This window comes from Strigops habroptila, chromosome 1 (genome assembly GCF_004027225.2).
Source record: "Strigops habroptila isolate Jane chromosome 1, bStrHab1.2.pri, whole genome shotgun sequence".
In the NCBI taxonomy this organism is placed as follows: Eukaryota; Metazoa; Chordata; class Aves; order Psittaciformes; family Psittacidae; genus Strigops; species Strigops habroptila.
In genome coordinates, this window is record NC_044277.2 from 97,696,861 (window position 1) to 97,716,387 (window position 19,527).

The following is a 19,527-nucleotide window of genomic DNA, read 5'->3' on the forward strand; positions in this document are numbered from 1 at the left end:
CCCACGGCTTTCTTCACACCAGGGGAAAAAGAAGCCAGAGACTCTGCTCTGGTGCCATGGGGAAAGCCCTGACCCTGCAGGCACCTTATACCCACACTGTGTGGCATCCACCCCATGCCAGGGCTGTGCTGGCAGGAGCAGTGTGGACATTCCTAACAAAAAGAAAAGATCGCTTGGCCTCAGGGTACCACCTGCCCCTTCCCCTTGTCCTGCTGCTCTTGCTCTCCTTCCAGCGCAGCAGTCCTCTGACCCAGCCCAAGCCATGTACCCCCGGTGTCCGGCTTACTCCCATTCCACGGAGCTCCGGGAACGTGTCTGAGTCCCCTCCATCCCCTGCACCGAGCCTCAGGGCTCTCAGTACAACGTCCTCCCTCCAGGTCCACTCTCCCCGCAGTGCCCCGGCTCTCCTGGAGCTCAATCCTCCCTCTCAGCCGCTACACCCAGCCTGTGCCGCAGGGCTCCTAGCGCACGCCCCCCCTCAGCCCCGCCACTGCCCCGCGTCCGGGTCCTCTCTCCCCTCTTAACTCCATGTCAGCCGGTTCCCGGTGCGATCCTCTCTGTGCACCAGGGCTCCGTTACCCCGGCTCCCGGTCTTGACCCCGCTCCCCTCCCTCCGCGCTCCACGTACTCCCACCACCACCAAGCCGCTTCCGCCCCTCCACATGACCGGTGGCGGCCCCGCCCCGCTGGGGGCGTGACCTGGGGTCAGAAGGGGGCGTGTCCCTGGGAGGGAGCGTGGCTAAGGGAGGCGGGGGGCGTGGCCTGCGTACGTTCGCGCGTAGGGCCCGGCAGCAGCAGCAGCAGCAGCAGCGGCGGCATCGGGGGGAGGGCGGGAGGGGGTGGGAGAACCGGATCGGGAGCGACCGGCCGAGCGGTGAGGGTTTAGGATTAGGAAGAAGGAGGTTTAAAATAAACCGAAACGCGGGGTAAATTAGGAAATAAAAAAGGAAAAAAAACCCCCAAACCACCACAAACCGACAAAGCGGATTGAGCGGCCGTGAGGAGGTCAAAGGTCGGAGGTGAGGAGGAGCCGCCGGTGAGGTGAGGTGAGAGGCACCGGCGAGCGCGATCGGTCCGCGATGGGCACCGCAGCACCCCTTCCCCCGCTGCCCACCGCCTGCGGCTCGGTTCCCGCCGGGCCTGGGCGCGCGCCGTCCCCCCGGGCAGCGCGCGCGTGGGTGAGGGCAGCGCGCGCGCCGCCGCGTCCACCCCCTTTTCCCTCCCTCCCGTCCCCCCCAAATTCCCCATCCTGCTCCCCCTTTAACGCCCTTTAACGATCGCCCGCATTCCCCACCTCTTGCTCCTTAGGGAACCGCGGCCTTCAGGCCTCTCCTCCGCGGAAAGCCTGAAGGGAGGCCCCTCAGCCGGGAATGGGGGGTCCCCTCCCCTGGTGGGTGTTTTGTATGTGGAATTCGGGGTGCGCAAAGGCGGCTGGTGGGTGCGGAGGGGCCCGCTGGGTCCTTACCCCCCCCCCCCCAGCCTGTGGTGCTTCAGGTGCCGGTTGGGTTTGGCTGTGGAGTGTGGTGAATATCTTCCTTGTGGTTGCGTTTTGTTTTATAAATGTGTTTTCTAATGAAAGTAATCGAGTGAGGGTGCAGGCAGAAAGAGCAAATACTAATTTTTCTCGTTAGCAAAGATCAAGGTGCTTTCCCGAGATACGCTGATGAAGTGATTCCCTTCCCTGCTTGGTGCCTGAGGAGGAAGAAGCAAGTGGTGGTGGTGGGAAGGGAGGGAGGGTCGAGGTTGGGTGCTTGTGCAGAGGAGCTGCTAAGAGTCATGACTGCTCTGCCTGCCGGAGGATTCCAGAGGAATCAGGATCAAGATAGAGTGTTTACTACTTAGGAAAGTGGGAGTCATCAGGCTGAGGTATTGGTGTGCTGGAGGAGAGCAGGGAAGGGGGGAAAGTGGGAGGAAGTGTGTCTGAAAGGGATGCAGAAAGTTTTGGTGGGGCTGGTGGGATGGGACTGAATCAGTGAAGGAGGTGAATGAAGGAAGGAATGAATCACCTGCTGCAGAATCAGAACACGCTTCATAGAAAAGAAGGAAGAAAAATGACTTGCGTATGTGAAGGGGGTGATTGAAACGTGGAGTAAAATACTCTGCCAGGTTTGTGTGGTGTGTTGGTAGGTCGTGACCGACCTCTTTGGAACCAGAACTGTGCTGCTGCTTTGGTTTTACGGGGACTTCACTGTGCAGTGACAGTGTGATGCTGCACGTACCTGTCGCTCTGCTAATCACCCTGCTCTGTGGAGTTGGGTTGATATTTAGGGATCAACTTCCTTGCATGAGACCAAATGAATGTTTTGAGATTATTTTCTGATATATTGAGCAAGGAGCTGTTTGAATCCTGAAGTGGTGTAGTTGTAGGTTTGTGTTTGGGAGAATCTCAAGGAAAAAAATGCTGCGTTAGTGCCAAAATTTCCTCAATGCAATGTCTGCTTATTTTCCCAGGGTTGTTGAAAGACAAATTAAGTTTCCTTTCGTGAAAAGGGCAAAAATGAGGCATGATCTCACTCTTTGTGAAGCCCAGAACTGTTATGACAGTGTGCTAGTGTGATAAATTTAGGATTACACGAGCTGTTGTGTAATGCAGAAAGGAGATTACCTGGCTCGAATTCAGAAGAAAGGAAACCACCCTGGGATTTTCATTGAACGTGTGACACAGTGAGAGCTGTGCTGTTGGCCCCTGAGTCCTTCCACCAGAACAGTTCCTCTTGGTATTTCCAGTTATAAAGCTTAACTCACTGCAGTGCCATTTATTTGTCTAAATATGATTCAAATCAAAGATCAAAGAGGAATCAGGTTTCATCTCAGGAGCATTAAGTTTTTGAAGTGTCAAAATCTCAGGGATGTATGAATTTGTCAAGCATTCAGCTGTTGAGGTCTTCAATGTTACTTTCATTCAGGGGGTTGCTAGGCCTGGCTGTTGTCAGAGTTCGTATTATTGTGTGTAGAAAAGTTTTGTTTTGTTGTGTTTTCCCCTCTGTGATGAGCAGAGTTTAAAAAATAGAATAAGTACAGTTTGACACACAAATATAGTTTTACCTCTGTATAGTGGAATGCAGTAGGTAACGAGTGGAAGCGGAGCAGCAACGGTACAGCAGTTTTAGCAGATCTTTTATAGGAGCAGGTAGTGACAGGACAACGGGAACGGTTTTAAACTGACAGAGGGGAGATTTAGATGAGATCTGAGGCAGAAGTTCTTCCCTGTGAGGGTGGTGAGGCCCTGGCACAGGTTGCCCAGAGAAGCTGTGGCTGCCCCATCCCTGGCAGTGTTCAAGGCCAGGTTGGACGGGGCTTGGAGCAACCTGCTCTAGTGGAAGGTGCCCCTGCCTGTGGCAGGGGGATGGAGCTGGAGGAGCTTTAAGGTCCCTTCAACCCAAACTGTTCTAGGATTCTATGATCTTGTGACCTGGGAATCCTCCTTTCTATTCTCACTGTGACTGACTTCCTATGCCACGCTCGTGGAACTGACTTTGACTGACTTTCCAGGGAGCTGCAGGCAGCTCTCTCCCATTTTACAGAAGACTTTCTCCATCGTGCTGTGGCAGCATGGAGGCCTGACGATGAGCAGCACAATCCTCTGGTGGTGTGGTGCTGCATGAGCAAGGAGGAACTGAGGGCGCGTGGCATGAGGAACTTAAGTCTTGAGTATAAAACGAGATTGGAGATAGATGTAGACTGAGCTTTACAAGCATTCCTTAGCTGTGATATCTCGTGTTATAATTTATTTGAAGCTTATATGGTGCATTAAAGGGTGAGAAGGAAAGGTCTGAAGGAACTTCCACTGGGCAGTTCTGTGGCAGTGCAGCCTTCTGTTTCAATGTCTGTAAGCTATTACTGTTCACAACCAAAACACCAAAAAGAAGGTGGAGGAATGGGGGCTTAAAGGTGGTTGTCTTCAAGTTAGTCTTTTAATTTGTGTCCTTAGGTGAGGACATAGCCCTGGTGTTTCCGAATAGCTGGTGTCTTTTCTGAATAACTGGGTTTCCTTGGGAAGAGAATAAAATTCTAAGGCTCCTGCCAATGAAAGAGTGAGTTTCAGCTCAGTGAGAGCATGGTGGTGAACAAGGAGGCGAGGAGGGTTGCATTGCTTTGGTAAAAAACTGAATTAATCTTGTATGGGCCATTGTGATAAAGATGCCATGGGAATAATAGTTGGTTTGTTTTCAAAAGACAATGTCCGAGTCAGACTTTCAGACTCGTTGTCTAACAGGGTAGTTTTGGGATTGTTTCATTGTTGGGAAGAAAGAGCTTAGTGATTTGCTGATCCTGGGTTTCTAACTGGTGAGTATTAGAAAGAAAAATATTTAGTTCTGTGTGATGCTAGAGATGACAAAAGCTTCCTTCTGGGATATGGGAACTCCTGCTAGTTTGCTAATTCAGCCTTACCAAATGTTACTTCTGTAACCTAGAACCTGCTGAAAATCAACCCCGGGCAAGCGAGTCACCTTACAGGTGCTTGTGTTCCCTTGTGCCTTTACAAGCCTGAACGATCTCAAAGCGCAGACTCCTTTATGATGGAAACTTTTCTGATTAAAGGTTTGGTGCTTTTATTTTTGAGGGGACAATGCAGGGAAATACATGCCGAAATGTATGTCTCTAATTTTTGCTTTCTGTTTCATCGACTAAGCGATCAGAGCTGTGTTCATCATCTCCCTTATCTCTGTTACTGTGAGCATCCTGCCTGTGAGAGGATCCCTCTTAAGTAGGTGACTGACACAGCCAAAACTTCCCAGCATCAGTGGGTCAGAGTGAAAACACCACTAAAGCTTTAATGTCTGGGAGTTGTAGAAGGGGGTCTGTGTGGAAAAGGAAGTGTGTTTCCCTGGAAAGCCACAGGTAGACTTCTCTTTTTCTGCCAAAACCCAGAAGTTTCAAAACCCTTTGCTTGACAGCTGACAGATGGTACCCAACTGGTACCACACAAACGAAGTCCTTTGGAAATGGAAGACTTTTGTTTTATATGTTTCCACAGCGTATTTTTCAGGAAAGCAATAGTACTTAACACATAAACTTGGTTTGATCAAACTCTAGTTAGTCAGTCGGGAAAGTCCTGCCAGTCTTTGTTACAGTGGAGTATTTTTAATGTGACAGAGCGGCTTACTCAGAAGTGATTTTTGAGGCTTTTTAAGGGGAAATTTTCTTCAAGGAGGCAAATTGACCCAATGTAGGCTGTGATCTTGGTAAACCAAAAATACTACTGTGGCATCAACAGCGATGGCCAAAGCAATGAAAATGGTGGTGAAAATTAGTGATGATGCAAAAGTTGCAATGAACATAGGTGGTTCAAGCCCCTTCTGGCAATGTAGATTTCAGCAGAAGGAGAGTACCTGTAAAAGCTCTTGTGCCCTTCCTCTGCTGAAATCAGAGCCAGAACCAGTGTCTGCACAGCGGAGGGACTGCGCCTTTGCATGGGGAGGTGGAGCAGTACGTGGAAAATGCAGGAGCTTGCTAGAAGTGTTTACATAGACGTGGTTTACCTGGGAAGGGTTTCAGAAACATGCTACATCGGTAGCACCCAGGGCTGCAGTGGCGACCTGACCATCAGCAGCGGTGGTGTGGCTGCTAATGAGTCAGGTGTCCTTTTGAGGAGTATGTTTGCCTGTTATGGGTATGTCTGAAAATGTTATTGCCTGCTTTAACTTTCCTGTAAAACTGTTGCATGAAGTGTGGATGTTAACCATTTATTGTGGCACAATCTCTTAAAAAATAGTTGCAGCAGAAGGTGTTATTCAGATATACAGACAAGACCATCTATTTGAGAAATAAAAGTGAAAACCATACAGTCAGGATGTATGGGCCTAAATTAAATAGGCTTTTGTTTTAAAGACAGGTTATTAACCACTAATTCGTATTTCTGTCCCAAAGGAGAGTTTTGAATCAGGAAATGTATCCTTTGCGGGGAAAGGAGCCCTAGCTATAGATAAAGAATCAGGAAAGAAGTCATGCTCGGTTCAGATACTTGGTTGATGAGGTAAATGAGTAACTGCAGCAGCAGAACTGTTGAGGGAAAAAAAAAGACTGAGCATCCCCACTACAGTCCTGTGTCCAGCTCTGGAGCACCCAACGAAAGAAAGATGTGGAGCTGTTGGAGCGAGTCCAGAGGAGGACATGAGGATGCTCCAAGGGCTGGAGCACCTCTGCTATGGAGACAGGCTGAGAGAGCTGGGCTTGTTCAGCCTGGAGAAGAGAAGGCTCCAAGGACACCTTAGAGCAGCTTCCAGTACATAAAAGGGCCGACAAGAAAGCTGGAGAGGGGCTTTTGACAAAGGCAGGTAGGGACAGGACAAGGGGGAATGGCTTTAAACTGACAGAGAGGTTGCCCAGAGAAGCTGTGGCTGCCCCATCCCTGGCAGTGTTCAAGGCCAGGTTGGACGGGGCTTGGAGCAACCTGCTCTAGTGGAAGGTGTCCCTGCCCATGGCAGGGGGTTGGAACTGGATGAGGTTTATGGTCCCTTCCAACCCAAACCAGTCTCTGATTCTGTGTGTCACTGAAACTGAAGTGTTCAATACCTTTTGACGGTTACTGAAGACCACAGTCAGCCGGTGAGCAACTAAATGCTAATGACAGACTAGAAAAAATGAAGAGCAGGTTTGCAGCAGTCATTTAAGTGAGATATTTTTGTCTATATGTACTTAAAGTACAGCCTAAAAAAAACCCCTTAAAAGCTTTAGTAGGCGTCTTTTTAGAAATGGAAAATAGGTGATGTTTTGAAAGACTGGAGAAGAGCGAGCGGTTTCTGTAGCTGAAAGGGTGGGAAGAAGAGAATCGGGAGTAGCAGACACCTCAAAATCCTGCAGCAAGTAACCAACTGATTTATAAGCACCTGCAAGATTATAGGGGGCATGTACCAGCCAGCACTGGCTTGCCACAGGTACTTCCTTGGCAAAACGAGTTTACTTCTTTCTAGGATAAGGTGTCAGCTCTGTTCCTGGCTGGGAAGCAAAAGCTTCCACGTATCTGGAAGTCAGTGAGCTTTTGATTTTTGTCCTAGTGAGATTCTCAAGAAGGTGAGATTTAAAAAAATAAAAAAAGCCTGAGGAGGTGCCACAGCATGATGGATACAGACATGGTTCGGTGAACATACTCCAAGTACCAGTAAAGCTCTCGTTAAAACAGCAGGCTGGACTGAAGGGTTACGGTGAGGACTCCAGGTTTTCATTCCTGTCTGACGTGGTAGAACAGACTTCAAGTGGTAAATAGCACAAAGCAGGGAAGGACTACAAATATGCTATATGACAACCAATTTCTTACTCCCCGAGTGGTCCACCTGTCAAATCCATGCCTCTCCAGTTTATAGACAAGGATATTGTGTGTTACAATGTCAAATGCTTTCCACAAGTCCATGTAGATCATCCAAAAGCACTGTACATATTTTGTATCACAAAGAAGAGGTGTGGGCTCAGATGTTAAACTCGATCTTGCAGAGAGGTGTAGAAAAGGGCATTAGTAGAAACAGTAGCCATAGCACAAAGAGGAACATGCTGCAGGTTTGTGCTGGGTGAGCTGTTAGTGTGCTCCTCTCATAGATCTCGCAAGAATCCCTGCAGTGGTATTTAATCTGCAGTGCTGGTTACAGAATGAGCCAGGCAGTTGACATTGTGTTCAGGAGGAAGTACAAGTCTAGGCACAGCTACTTCATATTACGACGATGGAGTTTAAGACGTACAAGAAGGTAAATACCCTATAATTAACACTTGGATTTCATATTACTGTTATGGACATGGATTTTCTTCAGGCTTAGGAAATTTTACGGTATGGGTTTAAGGTGTCTGATGAGTGCACCATAGAGACAAGGTATATCCTAAAAAAGGTCAGAGATGCTCTTTGCTGGTTACTGTTTGTATGCTGGAGTTAGTTTCTCTGCAGCTGGCGTCAGGAACTTCCCGAGCAGCTAGGGGGTGAAAAGTTGATAGAATTCCTCAGTGCCTGTGGAGGTGAAAGGTGGATTTGCAGTAGCTGGATGTGATGGAAAAGCCCTGATGTGTAACTGAACATGGATGTTGCATCAGTCTTTGGTATTTTTAGGAGAAAGCGATTCCCTAGCCATTTGTCATAAAGCAGCTACATGGATAAACAAAAAGAAGCACATTCTTACAAGAGAGATCACGTGAGATGCATTGCATAAGGCCAGCTGTGGGTCAGCCTGGTGGCCTGTTTAGGTCAGTATCTGGTTTCTGAGTGTGGACAGTATTCAGTGCAGGGGAAGAGTGTGCAAACAAGACAAGTATGTTGGATCCTGGCAGCCAGTTCAAGAGAAGTGGCTTGTGGCCGAGGGGTTTCTCAAGCCAAAAGTTTGTCTGTTGCTTCTTTAACCTGTGTGACATGGACAGTGACCTGGGATAGGGCTTTCCTCAGGTTAACTGAGTGTTTATTTTGAGCTGCTGCTTTATTGGTTCATCTGATGCTGAATTATTCTTGTCTGAAAGAGGCAGCCCTCCCCCGTTCAGCTTCCTCTGATCACCTCTGTTAGAGACATCTGTTGTATCCATTTGCTGCTGAAACCTTTTCCAGAGCGAAAAGTCTTCCCATGCTTTTTTATTTTATGGAAGCTGCTCTGTATCTTTGATCATCCTTGTGAACTTCTCTGTACCTTTTATAATTCTTCTGCTTGCCCTTTTTGAGATGAGGAGGCAGAATGACCAGAACTGTGTTACAGCAATTAGGCTGTGCATAGCACAGATTTATGTATCAACGTAATGATCTCTGTTTTTTCCCCCTTCCATTCTTGACAATTGCTAATACACAGTTTGCTTTTTCTGACTGCATTGAGTACGCGTTTTCAGAGAGTTAATGATTAGCACCCCAGGATCTTGTTCATGAGAACATGAGAATGCATTCCTGTGTACCTAACATTATTACCTAACATTATTAACATTATTTTCTCCGTATGCATCACCTACCATTCGTAGGCATTGAACTTGATCTGTCATTTTTGCTACCTGGTCATTTGCTATCTGGAATTATTTCTGCCAGCTCTTCAGTCCCCCTGATCTTTGCCATCATGAAAGAGGCAACTGAAAGTGTTATTTATGTCAACATTGCACCTTTTTTCCAGGGAAGTTGTAAATATGTCTAACAGCACCATTCCCTGTGGGACTGTCTGATTAAAAGAATCACACTTGTGTTATAAAGTCCTCTGTAAGGAGTTTTCTGGAACATGTTTCTAGTAGTCTAGGCAGTCTTCCTGGATCATATCTGATCTATGTGCTTGTTTATTCCCCTGGAGAAGTCAAGCTAACAGATTTGTGAAGCTGACACCTTCCATCTCTTCTTCTATGGTTTTCTGTTCTCTTTATGTTCTCCCTCTATTCAGATCTATTCTGATCATCTGTTGGCCCTACAACCTCTCTGCAGGACTTGCTGCTTATAATGTCTGAGTTACCATTTATTATTCGTTCTTAATGCCCCTTCCCAGCAGCTCCTCAGGCTCCTTTTAGACCTGCTGTGCAATGTTCTCATACACAGTGTGCAAGAACCTCTTATTTTCCTCATTTGGGCAGGTCTTCAACTCTTTGCTGATTTTTATTTTTGATACGTGACAGGCACTTCTTCCGAGCTTCCTCTCAGTAGCCTCTGTCACCTCAGACATCTTCCTCTTCTAATTCCCCTTCAGGTTTTTTTTAAACACACTTTTTAATGTAGGTTTCTCCCCCCACTCCTTTTTTTTCACCTTTGCTGTTATGCAAAGCAGTGGGTTTTTATTTGAGACTCTGTTATCTGTGGAAAGATATAACTTCAGCTGTCAAATGAGATTTTCTGTAAAAGCAGAGCCGCTGTCCAAACCTGCTTCTGTGTGCTTTGCTCATTGGGAGTTCTAAATACAGAGTTAATTCCAGTACTCCTTAGGTCTGATCCCATTGAAGTGGTGCCATGCGTGAAGGAAATCAGACCTAATGCTGTCTGACCAGTTGAGAGCTCGAATCTTTGCTCTTTTTAATTTCTGTTGAACCTTGTAAGGAATCACACCACAGCCTGGTCCTGCCGTGAGCATGCTGGTGCGGAGAAGTGTACTAAAGCCACCACCCATGCACCGAGCTTGGGTGAGTGGTACCAGCTACAGAACTAACCATAAGGCAAAAATAACATTGGAAGACCCTTTAGTGGACTGAATAATAATGAATTTGTGTTGATCTTACTGATGGAGAAGTTCAGTGTAAGCTGACCAGTGTGGTGGATGGCAAGTCCTGAACTTGATTTTCTTTTTGGATAAAATGAAAGAATTGCCACTTTAGAGGTTGGTACAGTCTTCACCAGTAGAAGGGGAGGAGGTTTATGAGGCATTTGAAAAAGTCTTTCTCAAAAGACATTCTAACTACTGTTGTTTAAAGTTTGTGTACTGCATGGCACTTGAGAGGTTATAACCTTTCCGAAACTCCTTGTAGAATCATAGACTCATGGAATGGCTTGGGTTGGAAAGGACCTTAAGACCCTCTAGTTCCAACCCCCCTGCCATGGGCAGGGACACCTCACACTAGACCATGTTGCCCAAGGCTCTGTCCAACCTGGCCTTGAACACTGCCAGGGATGGAGCATTTGCTACCTCTTTGGGCAGCCTGTTCCAGTGCCTCACCACCCTCACAGTAAAGAACTTCTTTCTTACATCTAATCTGAACTTCCCCTGTTTAAGTTTAAACCTGTTACCCCTTGTCCTATCACTACAGTCCCTGATGAAGAGTCCCTCTCTGGCATCCTTATGGGCCCCCTTCAGATACTGGAAGGCTGCTATGAGGTCTCCACGCAGCTTCTCTTCTCCAGGCTGAACAATCCCAGCTTTCTCAGCCTGTCTTCACATGGGAAGTGCTCCAGCCCCCTGATCATCCTTAAAGTAGTTTTAATTAAAGTATTAGAACTGTGGACTATTTCTCTAAATAAATGTCTATTTTCTATAGTAAAAAAATCAAGAATTACGTTAAAAGCCAAACACTACAGTATGATTTGTCTCTTTTGCTGCCTTATCTCATAAGAGTAGGAGGTTAATACTCTGTTGCCAAAGGCCTGGCAAAAATGTGACATTGTGGTTGCACTTTTAAAATTAAGTTACAGCTGAAACTGATAGATTGTTATTGTGGAAAAAATCCACCTTAGCTAGAAATTCTCCCAGTAGTTCACTGGCAGATAAAGCAGCTGATTTCTGGAGGGCTTCAAGACTTGGCCCAGTTGAGAATTGACATCCTGCTGGGCATGCTGCTCATTAGAAAAGCACCTTCTAGTGAAACTGTGAAAAAATGTTTAGTGTGTATCTTCCTCATATTTACAATAGCAGCTTTTGAATTGTGATTCTTGATTTTATATTTCACAGTATTTTTTTTTATTTTAATGGAATCAGTATAATTTACTTTCCTTTTACAGAGTGGGGAGAAATGAGCCTAGAGAGGACAAGTCTTTTGTCCAAAATCTGCTCGGAAGCTTAGTGCCAACAGTGGGAATTTAATTTGGGCATTCTCTCTGTGGTGCCTATCCCACATCTCTAGGTCAACCCTCATCCTAACAGATTTTGCAGGTTTTCTATTGTGTGTCTCAGTGCTTGCCCTGTGCGAGATATATACTATTTCTGAAATTGTAATAAATTGTGGTAAAACAGTCTAAAGCTGTATTTTAAGGGAGAAGCTGGCGCATATGAGCATGTTTCTTGCTGTGTAGTAAATTGTAAGTGGAGACCACATCGTTGCTAACAAGAACGAGGTTGGGCAAGAACTCTGTGGTCAGGAAGGAGAGATGGGGAAATGTGTTCTTGTCTTTGGTAGGCTGTCGGTGTACTTAAAAAGTGAGTAAGCTTCCTGTGGCTGGATGCAGAAAGAAGAGTGAACTTTGAAGTTGTAGGCTTTTTTTTTTTCCTAAATTTAGATGCTTTCTATTTTTGTTATATATCCCAAACTTCTGTATTTTATGGTTCTTCATGTGGAACATCCTGTCATTTCATCCACACCAGTAAGGTGGTTCTAGCACTGTTGGAAGGTTGGGTGGAGACTGGATTGAGAGCAGCCCTGAGGAGAAGGACTTGGGGGGGTTGGTCACTGAGAAGCTCCCCATGACCCGGCTGCAGTGTGCGCTTGAGCCCAGAAACCAACCGTGTCCTGGGCTGCATCACCAGCAGCGTGACCAGCAGGTCGAGGGAGGGGATTCTCCCCCTCTGCTCCACTCTGGTGAGACCCCCCCTGCAGTCCTGCAGCCAGCTCTGGGGCAACAGCATAAGAAGGACGTGGAGCTGTTGGAGTGAGTCCAGAGGAGGCCACAAAGATGCTCTGAGGGCTGGAGCACCTCTGCTCTGGAGACAGGCTGAGAGAGCTGGGCTTGTTCAGCTGGAGAAGAGAAGGCTCCGGGGGCACCTTAGAGCAGCTTCCAGTGCCTAAAGGGGCTGACAGTGTTGCTTGTAAAATGGGGTCTATTTCAGATAACTTCTGGGCTTTTAAACTCTCAAAACATAAATGGATATTGTAGGGAGAGGAAAATTGGCAAAAGGGTGAAAATGGAGTGAGTGGCTCTTGTTAATTTGTGTAGGCTTTTTATCAAGATACGTGTAACTCCTTAATCTTTAAACCTCTCGAGTTCCTGGCAGCATGCTTTTATCTGGGTTTGGTGGTTTGTTTATTTTTTGGGGTTGACTGAGGGGAACTGAGTTGCCAGGCAAGTTTAGAGCACTAGGTCCAAATGTTAGACCAGTGCAAAGAGCTTTGTGGTGTCTTCAGAGAAGGATAAATGAGAAGGGAAGGGGATGTTGGGGATATTTGATCCTGGCAATGTGATAGTGTACTATTAAATTATACTACTGAGAACTCGGAGGTTCAGCTCTATCAAAACTAGTTTGTTTCTGACGAGAGGAAGGTGAGGCTGGAGCTGAGGATGTGTCCGTTTGGTTATCCCAGGCTAGGTGCACGTTTTGTGTTTTGAAATCTGGTTCAAAAACCCAGTTCAGACTTTAAATACTGTTTTGGCCTTAGCGCTGGAATGGAAAGAATGCAGCCTGAAATTTCATTTATTGAAGAGCTTTTACCTTTTGAATATGAAAAGCACCCTTCTATGAAGAATACTCAACTGAGAACATTCAGGCTGTTCTGGAGCCTTGTTTCTGAAAGAGCAGTGTCAGGATTAACCCATTCCGGACACCAGCCTGCAGGAGGTTGGTGCACTGGTCACAACTTTCCCATAGGAAGTATTCTGTTCCCCTGTGACCTCTGCGTCCTTTCACAGTACAAAGGACATTATTCTTCCCATGGGAATGCAACTGGAGAATAGGAACTTGATGTTAGAGCTGATTGTGTAGCATTTCTATGAAGAGAGGCTAGTGTCTTGAGCATATTTCTTGTTTTCCCACCTCTGAAATCTTCAGAAGAACACTTCATCCCTGGCCCTCATTGGAGGAGAATCCGCGCTTGCTGAAGAGTGGGACAACTGGGTTCCCAGGGTCTGTTCCTCTCTTCCTACTCTTTTTCCTTCCCTTTTGCTGATGCTGGGATGAGAGAGCTCCTGCAGCACCTGACGCCCATCGTTTTACTGAGGGGGTTGCAGTGGTGATAGTTTCTAGCATCTTGAGGCTATGAACACCTCTACAGCCCAACAAAGGGCAAGAAAATCTCTTTGGCTTTTTTTTCCTGGCATGAGTCTGATCCAACATCTGGCTGTTTTCTGCTTCTGCAGGGAAACTCTTTGGTTTCACTTTTTTTTGGGGGGGTGTTTGTGGTGCTGAATTTCTGGCATTGTCATGAAATCATGGCTGGAGTGAGGACTGGAAAAAGATCAGGGAGATGTTTGTAGGTCAAGTGGAGACTGTAAATCAGACGGTAGACTCAGTGATTGGTGATCACTCTTGATTTTCTGCTTTGTGTGTTCTGAGTGTAGCCCAGGAATGCGTGAAATACCTGTAGCCATGTGTGTGTCTGTGAATATACCCCTGAAGGCTGTGGAAGTGCTGCCATGTAGGGGAGATGGCATATAGGCATGTAAGCTGAGGGCAGAGGGTTGCTGCTCTGATTCTGCTGTCTCCAGGGGGCCCGTGTTGGTTTGATGGATATGTGGCAAATGACTGCAGCATTGGGAGGGTGAATTATTGCTAATGGTCCCTATGCCCGCCTTGCCCTCAGGTGCTGAGTGAACTGCAGTCAGATTTATCTGCTCTGTTGGCAACAGCAGGGTGGGACTTTATCAATCCTAATTTTTAATAAACTCTTTCTTTGCCTTCCATTCCTCCTCTGTCCTTTCCCTGAACACACAGCTTTGGCAGGAAGGCTTCAGAAATTCTGTGTTGGATCTGGAGTTGTTACAGTGATGTGATGCACTGTTCCCCTCAAGAACAGGTATGTCACAGGCAGTTCTGCAATGTCAGGTCCTAATGGGGATGCTGTGGCTGGTAGCAGGGGCTTAGGGGGACAGAAGGACCATGTTGGGTCTGTTCCTGCTTAACCAAGCTTGGTCTTTTAAATGGAAAATGCTGCGATAAGATACATGTTAAAAATTTAGCTACAGGACTTTGCTGTAGGCAGCGAGATGGAGCAAATTATGTGTTGAAGTGCAAGAAAAATTACTACAAAACAGTGATTATTTTTTCCTCCTAATTCTCTCTCTTCCCCACCCCCCCCCCCCCGCCCCAAGTCTTCACTAGCTCAGTCATGGTTTTATGACAGCTACTGCAAAGGCCTGATTCAATAATGCTTTATGGAAAACCAGGATGTTGAATATACTTTAAAAACCAGGTTATTGTTTATTATAAAGAGTAAAGTTTTCATACCTTTGGTATTTTGCCTCTAAGCTTACAGTGGGCTTGTGTTGTCTGAGCTGCTGCTGCTATTAGCTGCATTTTCCTGCACTTGAGTGGTAAAGGGAGGCTTTCTGTGAAGGCTGTAAAATGCTTTCAGGCAGAAATGTGAAGAATTTGGGACATGTAGCTATTGTTAAGTGAGATAAAAGCTTTTGTCTTGGGAAATCAGTATTGTTCAGCATCTGTAAATTTGTTTTTCCTGCAAGAAGAAATGCTACATTTCTTCCTTTGCTGGTCAGTCTTGTTTTTTGGGTTTTTTGTTGTTGTTTTTTTTTGGTAGGAATTTGCAGTAGAGCCAGCAAACTGCAGCAACAGGAGGAGTTTTCCGAGAAAGTATAATCGCTACAGCAGCCATAATCCTATGAAATAGCCTTCTCTTTCTTCTTGCATTAGAGGCACAGTTTAATACTGCCTTGGTTTGGATTGTCTTGGTCATATACTCATTTAGTGAGTGTAGGAAATGTAAGAGCCTGTTCTGGTTCTGTGTCTGGGTGCTGCAAATCTCATGTGCTGGTGCAGGTGGAGATGAGAAAGTTGCTGTCTGTACGCAGAGATCTTGCACGATCGTTCTCAAACGTTAGTGAGGCTTGTAGGACCACAGACTGGGCTACCAAAAGAGTGATGTTAAGACTGATTAGATGTGTGCTTAATGAACATGCTGTGTGTGGGAAGTGGCAGTGCAAGTCTTCCTGTGTGTGTCTTCCTTTATACAGTGTGCCAGGGGATTGACTTGTGGGGGGCACCTTGGCAGCTGCTCAAACACTGGAACCAGTTGCAGAGAGGCTGTGGATTCTCCCGTCGGTGGAGATACTGAAAACCTGACTGGGCATAGCCCTCGTCAACCTGCCTTGGATCACCATCGTGATCTCCAGAGGTCCCTGCCAAACTGTACGGTGCTGCAGTATCTGTGAGGTTCTCCAGGGTGCAGCTGCGTTACCTGGTGCAGAGTTGACTGCCACAAGCTCCCCACTACAGAAAAGCTTTGGAAGTAGAAAGTGAATCATCTGCTCAGTGCTTGGACAGGTGGGATATGGGAATGCCTGACCTACCTTCAGCTAGCTAGACGTTATGGTGTGCCAGACTTGGTTTTTATGAGGGGTTTGGGTGAAGAGCTGCTGTGCTGACACACACTGAGGCGGCAGCAGGGAGCAGATGGTATTATGGGGTGCTGTTACCCACTGATGCTGGTGCTTCATTCTGGTTGAAAAGTGGCTTTGTCTTATGCCAGCAGTCAGCGTGGAGTATACGCAGTGGTATGTAACATAGCCCGCTTTCTGATCAGGGTAAGATTCAGCTTTGCAAAAGGTGGCCCTGGGGTTGTGGAAGTGTCATGGGCATGTAATATTCTCTCTGCCTGTCTTGTGTTGTGAATGAATAGCAAATAAATGATTGTGCTTTCTCTTTAGCCCTTGTTCTGTAGCTGCAGGGTTCTGTGTGAGAGGAGTTTTTGGCTACTTGAGATACTCGTCTGCAAGTATGTGTGGCAGAGGTTTTAGTACACCTGAAAAAGTACAGAAACATGTGTGTAACATGGCATCAGAAAAAAATAATCAAGCTTTAGTCATATGATCCTACAATCCCAGGTTGGAAGGGACCTCAAGGATCATCTGGTCCAACCTTTCTAGGCAAAGCATGACTTGCACTACATGGCCCAGCACTCTGTCCAGCCCAGTCTTAGCAGTGTCCAGTGCTGGGGAGTCACCACTTCCCTGAGGAGATTATTACGATGGCTGATTGTTCTCACTCTGAAAAATTTTCCTCTTGGGTCCAGTTGGAATCTCCTCAGGAGTAACTTGTGCCCATCACCTCTTGTCTTTTCCATGTGACTCTCTGTAAAAAGGGGGTCTCCATGTTCTTTGTGGCCACCCTTTAAATACTGGGACATGGTGATAAGGTCTCCCCTGAGCCTTCTTTTCTGTAGGCTGAAAAAGCCCAGCTCTCTCAGCCTTTCCTCACATGGTTTCCCGGTCCTTGGATCATCTTTGTGGCCCTTCTCTGGACCCTCTTCAGCTTGTCCATATCTTTTTTGTATAGTGGGAACCAAAACTGAACACAGTATTCCAGGGGTGCCCTAGCAAGTGCTGAGTGGGACAATGACATCTTTATCTCTACTGGTGATGCCCTTGTTGATGTTCCCAGCATCCTGTTGGCTTTCTTTGCCACAGCTGCCCACTCTTCACTCCTGTTGAGCTTGTGTGCCCCAGGATCCCTTTCCACAGAGCTGCTCCACAGCCAGACAGATCCCAGCTTGTGCCGCACACTTGGATTGTGTTTACCCAGGTGCAAGACCTTACCCTTTTCCTGTTGAACTTAGATTTCTTGAATTTGTTATAAGCCAAATTATATTTTCTGTTTGTAGCATTGAATTTCCACTTTGGGACAAATTGGTGGCCTTAGTGTTGTGTTGCATCTCACATGAAATGTTTGCAAGGCTGCACTGAAATGTTTCCGGAGAAGTGGAGGGGTAACTTTGGTGCAGGGTGCTCTTCCCAATCCTGAGCTCACACTTGTGTATAGCTGAATTTGTGTAATCCTGGCAATGGTAATGTTTTATGCTTGTGTGAATGGAAGGAATGACTAGAATGGCTAGAGAGCCTGAGCAATTGCTTAATATGTAACTTAGTTTGAAATTTAAGAGATATTTTAAAAGGCAAACCTGTTTCTTTCAGCACTTGTGTTTGCTTTTGTTTCTTGTGATATGTCTCTGAACTTCACTGTGTATCTGTTTCTTGTGCCTGAAGTGAACCAGAAATGTATGTACTGTGTTGCAAGGTTCAGGAAGCATCCTGATGTCCTCTTGTTTCCAGTCAAACTTTGTCTTGGGTTTGCAGTCATGCAAAGGAAAGGAATACTCTTGACTGGGTTCTTCTTCAACATTTCTCCTAAAATCAGAGGGTTTATTTTGTGTTAGCCAATCTTTGTTTGCAAAAACGACTCTGAATTGGAACGGTTCCTGCTTTTAACTTTCATGAGCGCTGTTGTAGCATAAAGCTAATAAGGATTTCAGGATTTAATATGCAACTCCCGAAAAACTAATAAGCAAATATTAGCTTTGGAATGTGTAATGTTTTCTTCTTAATGAACGTTAATGTTTCACAACAGGTGAAGTGAGAAAATACGAGGTTTTCCTCATTGCAATTAGTAGAAACGGTTCCCAGTGCAGTGCTAATAACCAAAATTGCTGTTAGGATGTAAAGCTTGTCAAAGAGCCAGGCACAACATGTTTATGTCACAGAAGATCTAGACAAGATGTGAGGCAGAAGCTCTTCCCTGTGAGGGTGGTGAGGCGCTGGCACAGGTTGCCCAGAGAAGCTGTGACTGCCCCATCCCTGGCAGTGTTCAAGGCCAGGTTGGACGGGGCTTGGAGCAACCTGCTCTAGTGGAAGGTGTCCCTGCCCGTGGCAGGGAGCTGGAACTGGGTGAGGTTTAAGGTCCCTTCCAACCCAATCTGCAATTTTAGGTTCTCTTTGTGACTGTAAGACGAACCCTTCCTATTCCACGTGAATGTGATGTACAGTGTTCTGGCCAGCTTGGCAGCCTTACCCCCTGCATTGCAAGGTGTCCAGACAGCAGGAGCACCTCTCATCCCTCCCCTCTCTGAAAATCCTGGAATGTTCATGCTGGTGCTGAACTGCAGGCAAACTGAAATTGCCTACGACTGGTGTTGATTCTTGTGCCAAGATGTAGTGTCTTGCTAAAAGGTATGAACCAAAATATTTATCCAGGTTTTCCATGTGGTCATTAGGATAAGAGACTGGTGCTTCTGTTGTTAATAATCTGATTATTTTTAGTTGTATTACGGGGTGGAGGGAGGGAGGAGGGATAGGTACGTCACTGTGAAACAGTCCTGTGGGCATTAAATATAATTGAATCTTGAATTTAAAGCATGATGGCTGTACTTAGAGTTTGTTGTCCCTCCTATGCTCCCATATAGCTGAAAGTGGGTGCTTAGAAAAGAATACAAAACAAACCAGCACCTATGATGCCTCCTCCAGCTTTTAAATATTTCAGGCTTACAGAATTCCTAAGCGAGATATGTATAAAACCTCTTAATGAGTTTCTTGTCTGTGTGAACCCATTGGACCTTCTTCTCTAGTGTTCTCTACATTCAAGATGGTGAAGACAAGTTGTTAAATGTCAGATGCCCACCTGGTTTTCATAGGTCACCTCTGTTTAGGTCTCATATTCCGTTTTCTGATGCAATCATAAATGGTGATTTCCTGTGGACAAAATGACCTATTTCATATGCTTTGGGTCTCTTATTGTCCCAGTCTTATTCTGGAGAAGCCAGGAAAAATGTGCTTATTCCCTCGCAGATAAAAATATAAAAATCTTGGATAATCATAGCTTTGAAGTGTATGAAAAAATCAGCCTTGCGTTGAAGCCTTTTACTTCTCAGAACACTGTTGGTAACCAACTTTGCTTTTAGCCTGAGATTTAGAAAGAAAAAAAGAAAGGAAAAGGTTAGAGGGTAGGTTTCTTCTCCATCTTTCCTAGAAATTTGGGTGGTGGTTTATTGTAATGTATTATCTTAACCTTTTCTTAGGGCTCTTTCTATTGCATTTTTCTACTTTATAAATCAAATTGCAAGCTGAAGCTGACCACTTCTGACATCTGTGATTCGGTTTGCTCTCGGTGAATGGCTAGACATAAATCTTACAGTCAAGTCAAAATCTGCCTTGACGAGAAGCGTCTGCATTCGTTTATTTTACTGTGTAGTGTACTCTGGCTACTTACACTTCCCTCCCTCATTGCCCATGCAAAAATA

General features: G+C 46.0%; 1 protein-coding gene across 4 annotated transcripts in view; it reads left to right on the forward strand.

Moving 5' to 3' along the window:
• Positions 1–842: 842 nt before the first annotated feature.
• SCAP (SREBF chaperone) overlaps positions 843–19,527 on the forward strand; it is a 65,375-nt gene continuing 46,690 nt past the window's right edge. The window contains exon 1 of one of the 4 annotated variants that reach the window (XM_030492821.1): positions 843–1,046. The gene's annotated coding sequence lies outside the window, so the exon portion shown is untranslated. Of the gene's footprint in view, positions 1,047–12,354; positions 14,299–19,527 lie in introns of those variants that run through there. The other 3 variants (XM_030492814.1, XM_030492830.1, XM_030492837.1) reach the window with 3 other exon arrangements.